Source organism: Silene latifolia, chromosome 11 (assembly GCF_048544455.1).
Source record: "Silene latifolia isolate original U9 population chromosome 11, ASM4854445v1, whole genome shotgun sequence".
Classification (NCBI taxonomy): domain Eukaryota; kingdom Viridiplantae; phylum Streptophyta; class Magnoliopsida; order Caryophyllales; family Caryophyllaceae; genus Silene; species Silene latifolia.
Window position 1 is genome coordinate 164,942,024 of NC_133536.1, and position 11,547 is coordinate 164,953,570.

Genomic DNA, 11,547 nt, shown 5'->3' on the forward strand with positions numbered 1-11,547 from the left:
ATTCTTGGTGGGTACCTGAACATTGACAGTGAGGGACCCTTTGTGCTTAACATTGCTTACTTGACTGCTCAGTACTTTCACAAGGTGGGGCAGAAGACTACGGGCACCATTGTTTGCGGTGACACAGCCACTTTTCTTGCCCGTTCTATCTTCCTCGCCTTTCCTCGTGACCTATAGCACCTAAACACTGATAGGTACCTTGACCTGGCAGCTATGCTGTCTATGACTTGGCTAACTTCTGACCATCAGACATAAAAGAATTGCGATTCCTTGTCTGTACCCTTGTCTTGCACCACTCTGCCTTGTCTCGTTCCAATGCCCACTGTTAGGGGCAAGATACCTCCACCACTACCCATGTACCATCTCCCACTTGGTCCACCTCCTACCATGTCCGCTTCTAAGAAGCGGAAGAGACCTGAGACCGGAGAGGGATCCACACCTTCTATGGGTGGCCAGACTTCCACGACCAATTCTACCCCGATCCCTACACCTACTCCTACTCCTGCACCCGACCAGACACAGCCGGTTTACCCGGCTAATTGTAACACCCCCTCATACCAAGGTGCCTTATTAGGACCACCCTACCATGAAAGTGTGTTACCGTCTCGGTTGCCCGAGGTTAGTACATATCAAAAGCGTCTGAACTGAGCACATTTATTAAAGTACTGAAAGGTATAAAGTTTACAACATCCAAATCCAAATACTGATTTAACAAAATACATCTCCAATGTCTGACAATAAAAGAAATCAAACTAAGACTCAGACGGTGATGCTATGACTGGTGATGACAATACTCCCATGACTGTCCCCAAGCTCACACTAGCAATACGTGTCAAGCCTGCTCACCATCCCCGAATGGATCACCGCAGATTCTACAAACAACAACGGGGTCAGTATTACTCAAATATTAAGACAATTAAACGAAGTAATCAACTGATCATCACCAATTCCCAATCAACCATTCTCACACAGTAACCGACTACACACCGAAGTGTGTAGCCCTGCCAGATTACCCATCGCAACAGGTAATCCTCGCCGCCAGTGGGTGACCGCAGCTGATCCCACCTAGTCCAGCACCTCAACGAGCGACAACAATCCATGTCCCTTAACGTGCACATCCCCTCCCGTGGCGGGTCCCACGGAGGGCAAACTAGGGTGTGAAGCCACTCCCGCAAGTGACTCCACCACAATCACAATCACAATCACATAACATCACAGCCGTCTCAATAGTCTCACACCAACATCGTCACAATAATCTCCATACTCCGATGATCAACAGATAACAATAATCACAACAAACATGTCTTACAAAGAACAGTAAACTGAGTAGGGAAACCCTACCTTAGCAATCAACAGTGGAATGAACTCGAACAATCAGAAAGGCTCCTCTACGAAGTCTTCTCCTATACCATAATCATATAACACAATTACACATTGCACAACCCCCATATTCCCAATTCCGTAAATGTACAGTAACCCCAACGAATACGAATAACATAGAAATAGAACTTACCAACAGTGGGATGAGGAATTATACGCAAGAACTCCGAAGATTTCACACACAACAAAGCTATGGGATGATTAGGGAGTGATTAGGTAGAGATTAGGGTTAACGTAGAAATGAGGAAGTTGAAATGATGTTTTAAAATAACTGACGCGGAATATAAAAATAATCTTAAACACTCCCTAATCAAACCGTCAAAATAACACTCGCCAGACCGAATACTCGGTCGAGTAAAGTTATACTCGACCAAGTATCCGCTACTCGGTCGAGTATTCACTATACTCGGCCGAGTATTCATCGGCAGAACCAAAACAACTCACAACAACAGCACTACTCGGCCGAGTAGGCTCTACTCGGTCGAGTAGTCACCAAAGAAAATCCGTAGTATTACAGTCTTCCCCCCTTAAAAAGAACTTCATCCCGAAGTTCACACTCCACTCTAAAACCAGGCACAACACAACGCAACACGACTATACTAACCACATATAACAACACCAAAGAACTACACAAGTCACCACAAAATTCACTACCCCGACTCAAAGCAAAACAACAAAACAAGACAAAACACGACCGCGACCATCTCCTACCCCCCTAAAAAGACAACGGTTACGCCCCCGTAACAAAACATACCTGATCAAAAAGGTTAGGAAAACGTTCTCGCATAGCTTCCTTGGGTTCCCATGTGGCTTCCTCCACATTATGATTAGACCAAAGGACCTTGAGTAAGACCGTCTCACTATTCCGGGTCTTACGAACCTTGCGATTAAGAATCTCCTTAGGAATCTCGGTGTAGGACAAGGATTCATCAAGCTCGATGTTCTCCATTTCAAGGATATGCGACGGATCGCTCACATACTTTCGAAGTTGAGATACATGAAAAACATTGTGTACCCTATCCAACGCTGGTGGTAACGCTAACCTGTAAGCTACCTCGCCAACACGGTCCAAAATCTCATAAGGACCTATAAACTTTTGGCTTAGCTTACCCTTTTTCCCAAACCTCATAACACCTCGCATAGGTGACACTTTCAAAAGGACCTTGTCACCTACCGCAAACTCAATATCCCTACGGTGTAAGTCGGCATAGCTCTTCTGACGATCTTGGGCTGCTCTCATCTTTTGAAGAATTAACTGGACTTGCTCAACCATATCTTGTACCAGCCGTGGCCCTAAAACCACCGTCTCAGAACTATCATCCCAACAAACTGGACTTCGGCATTTCCGGCCATACAAAGCTTCAAAAGGTGCCATCCCGATGCTTGTATGATAACTGTTATTGTATGAAAACTCGATCAGATCAAGCCTATCTTTCCAACTACCCCCAAACTCCATAACACATGCCCTCAACATGTCCTCTAAGGTCTTGATGGTCCGTTCTGTCTGACCATCGGTTGCCGGATGAAAGGCTGTACTCATCTTCAAAGTAGTACCCATCAACTGTTGCAGTTCTTGCCAAAACTTGGATATGAACCTCGCATCACGATCAGAAACGATATCTTTAGGTATACCATGTAACCGAACTACATGCCTCCTTTAACCCAATGCCAGCTGCATCTTAGACCAAGTATCTTTCATGGGAACGAAATGGGCTGACTTGGTTAACCGATCAACAATCACCCAAATCATGTTGTTACTTTGCTGTGACCTAGGCAACCCCACAATGAAGTCCATGGATATCGACTCCCACTTCCACTCGGGTACTTCCAAAGACTGAATCTTACCTTGTGGTCTCCTTTGTTCACCCTTGACCCTTTGACAGGTCAAACATCTGGCTACAAACTCAGCTACATCCCTCTTTATGTTTGGCCACCAAAAAGTCTTCTTAAGGTCTTTATAAAGCTTGTCACCACCCGGGTGAACTGAATAGGGGGTGCAATGAGCCTCAATCAAGATCACTCTTCGCAACTCTGCATCCTCAGGAACACACCATCTCCCATCAAAACGAACACTCCCATCTGTATGGATAGAAAACCTGGAAACCGTTCCGCTCTCTACCCTTGACTTCCACTCCTGAATCTTAGGATCAAGCTCTTGCTTACCCTTGATGTTCTCATACAACTCTGGCTCGATCGTCAAATCCCCGATGGTATCCCCCTCTCGAATCATAAAGATCCCCAACCTAGACATCTCATCCCTCAACTTCAAAGAAGGACATAGCCGTACATAGCGAATGAACGCTCTTCCTACTCAGTGCATCTGCAACAACATTAGCCTTACCCTCGTGATAGATGATCTCCATATCATAATCTCCGATCAGCTCCATCCACCGTCTCTGTCGCATGTTAAGCTCCTTCTGAGTGTAGATATATTTTAGACTCTTATGATCAGAGAACACCTTAAAAGTTGCTCCATAAAGGTAGTGCCTCCAAATCTTAAGAGCGAACACAAGCACACCCGACTCCGGATCATGAGTAGGGTAGTTCTCCTCATATTGCTTCAGCTGCCTCGAAGCATAAGCTATGACTTTCCCTTCCTGCATCAAAGCACAACCAAGACCATTCTTTGAAGCATCGGTATATACCTCAAAGTTCTCACATCCCTCTGGCAAGGCTAGGATAGGAGCTGTGGTCAAGCGTTCCTTTAAGGTCTGAAACGCCGTCTCACAATTCTCATCCCAAACAAATCTGACTTTCTTCCTCATCAAAGATGTCATAGGCCGCGCTATGGTAGAGAAATCTTTCACAAATCTCCTGTAATAGCCAGCAAGGCCTAAGAAACTCCGAATCTCAGCAACATTCTTCGGCGATTCCCACTTGGTTACGGCCTCAATCTTACTAGGATCCACAAATACTCTCTTCTTAGATATCACATGGCCTAGAAAAGCCACTTCTTCTAACCAGAACTCGCACTTAGATAGCTTGGTATAAAGCTGATTCTCTCTCAAGGTCTGCAAGACTATCCTCAAATGCTCCTCATGCTCTTCCTTATTCTTAGAATAGACTAAGATATCGTCGATGAAAACAACCACAAACCTATCCAAGAACGGTGTAAAGATCCGATTCATCAAATCCATAAAAGCTGCTGGCGCATTGGTCAACCCAAAAGGCATCACCACGTACTCGTAATGACCATATCGAGATCGGAACGCTGTCTTAGGAATATCCTCATCTGCTATCCTCAGCTGGTGATATCCCGACCTAAGATCAATCTTGGAAAACACACCTGCTCCACTTAGCTGATCAAACAAGTCATCAATCCTCGGCAACGGATACTTGTTCTTCACTATGACACGATTGAGCTCTCTGTAATCAATGCACAGTCTCATACTCCCATCTTTCTTCTTTACAAAAAGAACTGGAGCTCCCCACGGTGACACACTAGGCCTGATGTAACCCTTGCCTAGCAACTCATATATCTGCCTTTTCAACTCTGCCAACTCTTTAGGTGCCATACGGTAAGGTGCTTTAGATATAGGACCCGTTCCCGGCTTAAGCTCCACGCTGAAATCAACATCCCTCTTGGGAGGCAAACTCGGTATCTCCTCAGGAAAAACATCTTCGAACTCTCTCACCACAGATATCTCAAAAGCTGTCGGTGGCTCTACTCGGTGGTCTCTCACATGACAGAGAATCAAGGGACACTTCTTCCTCAAACATGACTTTAAAGTCATCACAGCTATGAACCTACACTTAGGCTTTACCACAAACCCTCTATAGGATACCCTAATACCTTTGGGCCCCTTTAAGGACACCCTCTTTTGCCGACAATCTATCCTGGCATCATACCTACCCAGCCAATCCATCGCGACAATCACCTCGAATCCATCCATGGGAAACTCTAACAGGTCTACTGGTAAATCTACCCCTCCAAATACCATGAATACTCCCTTATACAACGTGAGACATGACACAGACTCCCCCGAAGGTATGAACACATCATCTTTTACAACCTCAAACCTTCCCAAACCCATAGACACAGCATGACTCTTAGACACAAAAGAGTGTGTAGCCCCTGAATCGAACAAAATAAAGGATGGTACGTTATGAACAAGAAAGGTATCGGTAACTACATGAGCATCATCCTCTGCTTCCTGCTTGTCCATCATGAAAAGGTTCCCACTGTTTTTCTGTCCTCCACCCTGAACTGAAGCATTAGAGGTACTTGGCTTGGCTGCCGAATCCTGAGTTTTGCTGTTGCTCTGGCGTTGATATGATCCACCACCACTGCGGTTGTAACCACCCTGGTTGCCCTGTCCACCTCTATTGCCCCATGAACCTCCCGGTCGGTTACTAGCAAAACTCTGAGTCGGCCCCTGAGAAAAATTCCCTGACCGAGCTCCTGAACCAGTGCCGGGCTTGTAGCTCATGCATTCCCGTCTTTTGTGGCCTATCCCACCACAGTTGAAGCATGTAAGGTTAGAGTTGTCACTCACACTTCGACCTCCATTCTTTCCCCAGCCACGAGATCCTCCCGAAAAACCAGCTTCACCAGAACAAGCCTTAGCATGGTTGAAGTTCCCCTTCTTGTTGGTCGACTGACTGTTGCTTCCACTGTCAGCCTTCCTTTTTTCCGCGGCAGTCCTCTCATCGATCTCTCTTGAGAGATCTACCATTCTCTCAGCTTGACCCGCTCTCAGATACACTTCCTTGAGGTCGGTAGCAACCCCGGCTGGCATACGACTCACGATCTTAGCAGATAAACCTCTCTCAAAACGGAGAGCCAAACCTCTCTGTCCTAGCTGCATGTCCTCAACATAACGAGATAGCTCCAGGAACCGATGATAGTAGTCAGTGACTGTTATCTCATCCGTCATGGTGAAGGAATCAAAGTCGGATCTCATCTTGTGTCGGATATGCTCCGGCACGAACTGCTCCCTCATAGCACTCTTCAACCCAGACCACGGAATAGCTCCTTCCGCCTGGTAAAAAGCTCTAGCATCTTCCTTGACGTTTTGCCACCAAACTGCAGCTTCACCTCTTAGGTAGTACACTACCTGCTCAACGATCATGTCTTCGGGGCACTTAACCATTTCCATGAGAGCTTCAATCTCACGGTGCCACTTCTCGAGTAGCTTTGGTTCACCTACCCCATCATATGTGGGAGGGTTGAAGCGAGCAATGATGATGCGGAGCTGAGTAGCATCCATAGACTTCTCGTTCCCCTTTCCCACATTTTTGAGAGCTTCAAGGAGAGCCTCTTGTTGCTCAATCATGCGAGCAACCTCATCAAGAGTCATCTCAGAAGCTTGGATCTGTGCGGGAGTTCTTTTGGGCGGCATTTTGAGCTGACAAGAAACAAGGAGACGTAAACACAAAAGCCTATGGCTCAAAACGTAACAACCTTCCGCCAAAAGAACACTCGGCCGAGTATACAACCATACTCGGTCGAGTAACGTCTACTCGGTCGAGTATCATAGATACTCGGTCGAGTATTCGACTCCAGAAGCGAACGTTAAAAACTCAAAAACAACACTCGGTCGAGTAAAACAACACTCGGCCGAGTATGCTCTACTCGGTCGAGTATACTTACTTACTCGGTCGAGTTATCACATACAGTAGCCACTGCTACTCATTGCCAAACAATACTTGGTCGAGTGCTTGGTTACTCGGCCGAGTGCTCCCTACTCGGTCGAGTACCTGCCCTGCTCGGCCGAGTCACAAAATAGACGGGTATACAGTATAAAGTTCTCTATCATGCTCACTATTCCCGCAACAAACACATAACATCAAGGACTTAAGTGCCATGTTATAACCATACCAACATACGATTCATGCATATTCTAATTCCCACATAACAAACATTCACAACCCGTCACCTCCACCATTTCTCCAATCACTACACTTACAAATTCCATCACATACCTTTTCAGTTATCAACTATTACCACATGCATCTTCACATACATGTACATACCAAACCTAACTCTCATCACACTTCCCCATGTTACCGGCTCGAGTTAATGAGGGCCAATTTGCGACTCCGGGACGTCTCCCGAGTCTTTGCGGTAGCTCCAAACAACTCTCCCCGGGTTCATTTTATTTAGACTCCCTAGGTTCATTAAATTAATTTGTTTAGGTGCCGGAATCTTCGGCTCTGATACCACTTTGTAACACCCACTCATACCAAGGTGCCTTACCAGGACCACCCTACCATGAAAGTGTGTTACCGTCTCGGTTGCCCGAGGTTAGTACATATCAAAAGCGTCTGAACTGAGCACATTTATTAAAGTACTGAAAGGTATAAAGTTTACAACATCCAAATCCAAATACTGATTTAACAAAATACATCTCCAATGTCTGACAATAAAAGAAATCAAACTAAGACTCAGACGGTGATATGCTATGACTGGTGATGACAATACTCCCATGACTGTCCCCAAGCTCACACTAGCAATACCTGTCAAGCCTGCTCACCATCCCCAAATGGATCACCACAGATTCCACAAACAACAACGGGGTCAGTATTACTCAAATATTAAGACAATTAAACGAAGTAATCAACTGATCATCACCAATTCCCAATCAACCATTCTCACACAGTAACCGACTACACACCGAAGTGTGTAGCCCTGCCAGATTACCCATCGCAACAGGTAATCCTCGCCGCCAGTGGGTGACCGCAGCTGATCCCACCTAGTCCAGCACCTCAACGAGCGACAATAATCCCTGTCCCTTAATGTGCACATCCCCTCCCGTGGCGGGTTCCACGGAGGGCGAACTAGGGTGTGAAGCCACTCCCGCAAGTGACTCCACCACAATCCCAATCATATGACATCACAGCCGTCTCAATACCCTCACACCAACATCGTCACAATAATCTCCATACTCCGATGATCAACAGATAACAATAATCACAACAAACATGTCTTACAAAGAACAGTAAACTGAGTAGGGAAACCCTACCTTAGCAATAAACAGTGGAATGAACTCGAACAATCAGAAAGGCTCCTCTACGAAGTCTTCTCATATACCATAATCATATAACACAATTACACATTGCACAACCCCCATATTCCCAATTCCGTAAATGTACAGTAACCCCAACGAATATGAATAACATAGGAATAGAACTTACCAACAGTAGGATGAGGAATTATACGCAAGAACTCCGAAGATTTCACACACAACAAAGCTGTGGGATGATTAGGGAGTGATTAGAGAGAGATTAGGGTTAACGTAGAAATGATGAAGTTGAAATGATGTTTTAAAATAACTGACGCGGAATATAAAAATAATCTTAAACACTCCCTAATCAAACCGTCAAAATAACACTCGCCAGACCGAAAACTCGGTCGAGTAAAGTTATACTCGACCGAGTATCCGCTACTCGGTCGAGTATTCACTATACTCGGCCGAGTATTCATCGGCAGAACCAAAACAACTCACAACAACAGCACTACTCGGCCGAGTAGGCTCTACTCGGTCGAGTAGTCACCAAAGAAAATCCGTAGTATTACAGTCTTCCCCCCTTAAAAAGAACTTCGTCCCAAAGTTCACACTCCACTCTAAAACCAGGCACAACACAACGCAACACGACTATACTAACCACATATAACAACACCAAGGAATTACACAAGTCACCACAAAATTCACTACCCCGACTCAAAGCAAAACAACAAAATAAGACAAAACACGACCGCGACCATCTCCTACCCCCCTAAAAAGACAACGGTTACGCCCCCGTAACAAAACATACCTGATAAAAAAGGTTAGGAAAACGTTCTCGCATAGCTTCCTCGGGTTCCCATGTGGCTTCCTCCACATTATGATTAGACCAAAGGACCTTGAGTAAGACCGTCTCACCATTCCGGGTCTTACGAACCTTGCGATCAAGAATCTCCTTAGGAATCTCGGCGTAGGACAAGGATTCAACAAGCTCGATGTTCTCCATTTTAAGGATATGCGACGGATCGCTCACATACTTCCGAAGTTGAGATACATGAAAAACATTGTGTACCCTATCCAACGCTGGTGGTAACGCTAACCTGTAAGCTACCTCGCCAACACGGTCCAAAATCTCATAAGGACCTATAAACTTTTGGCTTAGCTTACCCTTTTTCCCAAACCTCAGAACACCTCGCATAGGTGACACTTTTAAAAGGACCTTGTCACCTATCGCAAACTCAATATCCCTGCGGTGTAAGTCGGCATAGCTCTTCTGACGATCTTGGGCTGCTCTCATCTTTTGCCGAATTAACTGGACTTGCTCAACCATATCTTGTACCAGCTGTGGCCCTAAAACCACCGTCTCAGAACTATCATCCCAACAAACTGGACTTCGGCATTTCCGGCCATATAAAGCTTCAAAAGGTGCCATCCCGATGCTTGTATGATAACTGTTATTGTACGAAAACTCGATCAGATCAAGCCTATCGGCAGAACCAAAACAACTCACAACAACAGCACTACTCGGCCGAGTAGGCTCTACTCGGACGAGTAATCACTAAAGAAAATCCGTAGTATTACACTAATTTTGTTCCTCCTCCACCCTTTGAGGCGTACGCGGTCCTTGATCAAGGACGTCGTGACAGTTTGTTGCTTAAGCTTCTTAGCAAGCAGGCTCGTATGGAGCGGGACATAACTCTTACTTTGTTCCCTCTATATGAGTATCACATGATGCGACGACGTCCAGTTCCTGAGGGTTGGCTGTTGGAATATGTGTCCTCCGACAATAATGCGATCACAACTGTCGATCATGATGATCACATGTTTAAATTTTATTTTAAGAATACATGTGGGATGTAATATTTTACAGTCAACTGGTCCACACATATCGGTAATGATTGGCTGACTAGAGTTTGACATTACTGTCGTGCGACGATGGTGATCAATTGATCCCCTTAGGTCATACCTATAGGGAAATACTCTTAACTGATTATTTAATTGATCGTATGCCGATACGAGTTAATTAAATTGCTTAAAATTGACGGATGATTTGTGAGTAAGATTAACGTGTCTTATTATAATTCGATTAAATTAGATACGGTCTAAGTAATCGAATTGTTTTATTACTTAGATAAAATTATTGTTTACGAAACAATTGAAATTGAATGAATAATTTATTATAAATACAAGACGTTGTAATTTATAATTTGATAAACCGTTTTGGTACAAGTAATTACGAATTACTAGTCGATTTTGTATATGACATATTTTATGAGTATGTTGATTTTTAATATGTTAAAAATACATTACAATTTCATAAGTCAAGTAACATGTCACATATGTTACAATTGACAAATGACAAAATAAATTGGATCTTCCATTTTATGTCATATGTGCCGAAAATTGGAGGAAGTATAAGGTTTATATTGTGTTTTTATTTTAAGTGGAAAACACAATGATTAAACCTTACTAGTAGCCATGCATACCTAGTTGATCTTGAGAAGAACACAAGCTCATGCATTGGCCATTTCTCCTCCTCCCCACCGGTTTTCCTAGCTAGAAAATGCCAATGGTTTTTCTATCATTATTCACTACTTCAACATATAATTTTCTAGTGTAAGAAAAATATATTCTCTCTACTATTTTGTGAAAAAACTTAGAGAAATAAAATCTCACAAATTTCTCCTCTTGGCCGAAAATATTCAAGAGCAAATACAAAATATTTTTGTGTCAAATTTTAAGTAAAACCTATATTATTACTAGTTCATAATAATATAAGTTATTAAGGGATTTTCTTGGGTATATGCTTTTGGGAGAGGTTCTAATTTGAACCTTGTTCATCCATTATAAGGAAGCTCAAGAACTAACAAGAAGGAGATCTTGTTGGTGCCTTAATATCCGAAACATATAAGTAAGATAGACGATTTCTTCTCTTATCTTGTTTTAGTTTGCATGCATAAGATCTAGCATTTATTTTATGACTAAATAAATTAATTCATATATGAATATGTAAACTTATGAGATTATTGAATCACAACAAACGGTATCATGAGCCTTAGGTTGTTTGCATGCAAATCGGTTTATTATTTTTCCGAGTTATAAGATTAACATACAAAACTAATTAATTTGGATTTATGAAGATAAACCTAAAAATAACTTTGCATGTTAAATGTTTCTGGTCCTAAGTGATTTTTAGGACATTTTGGTTTATTTATGGATT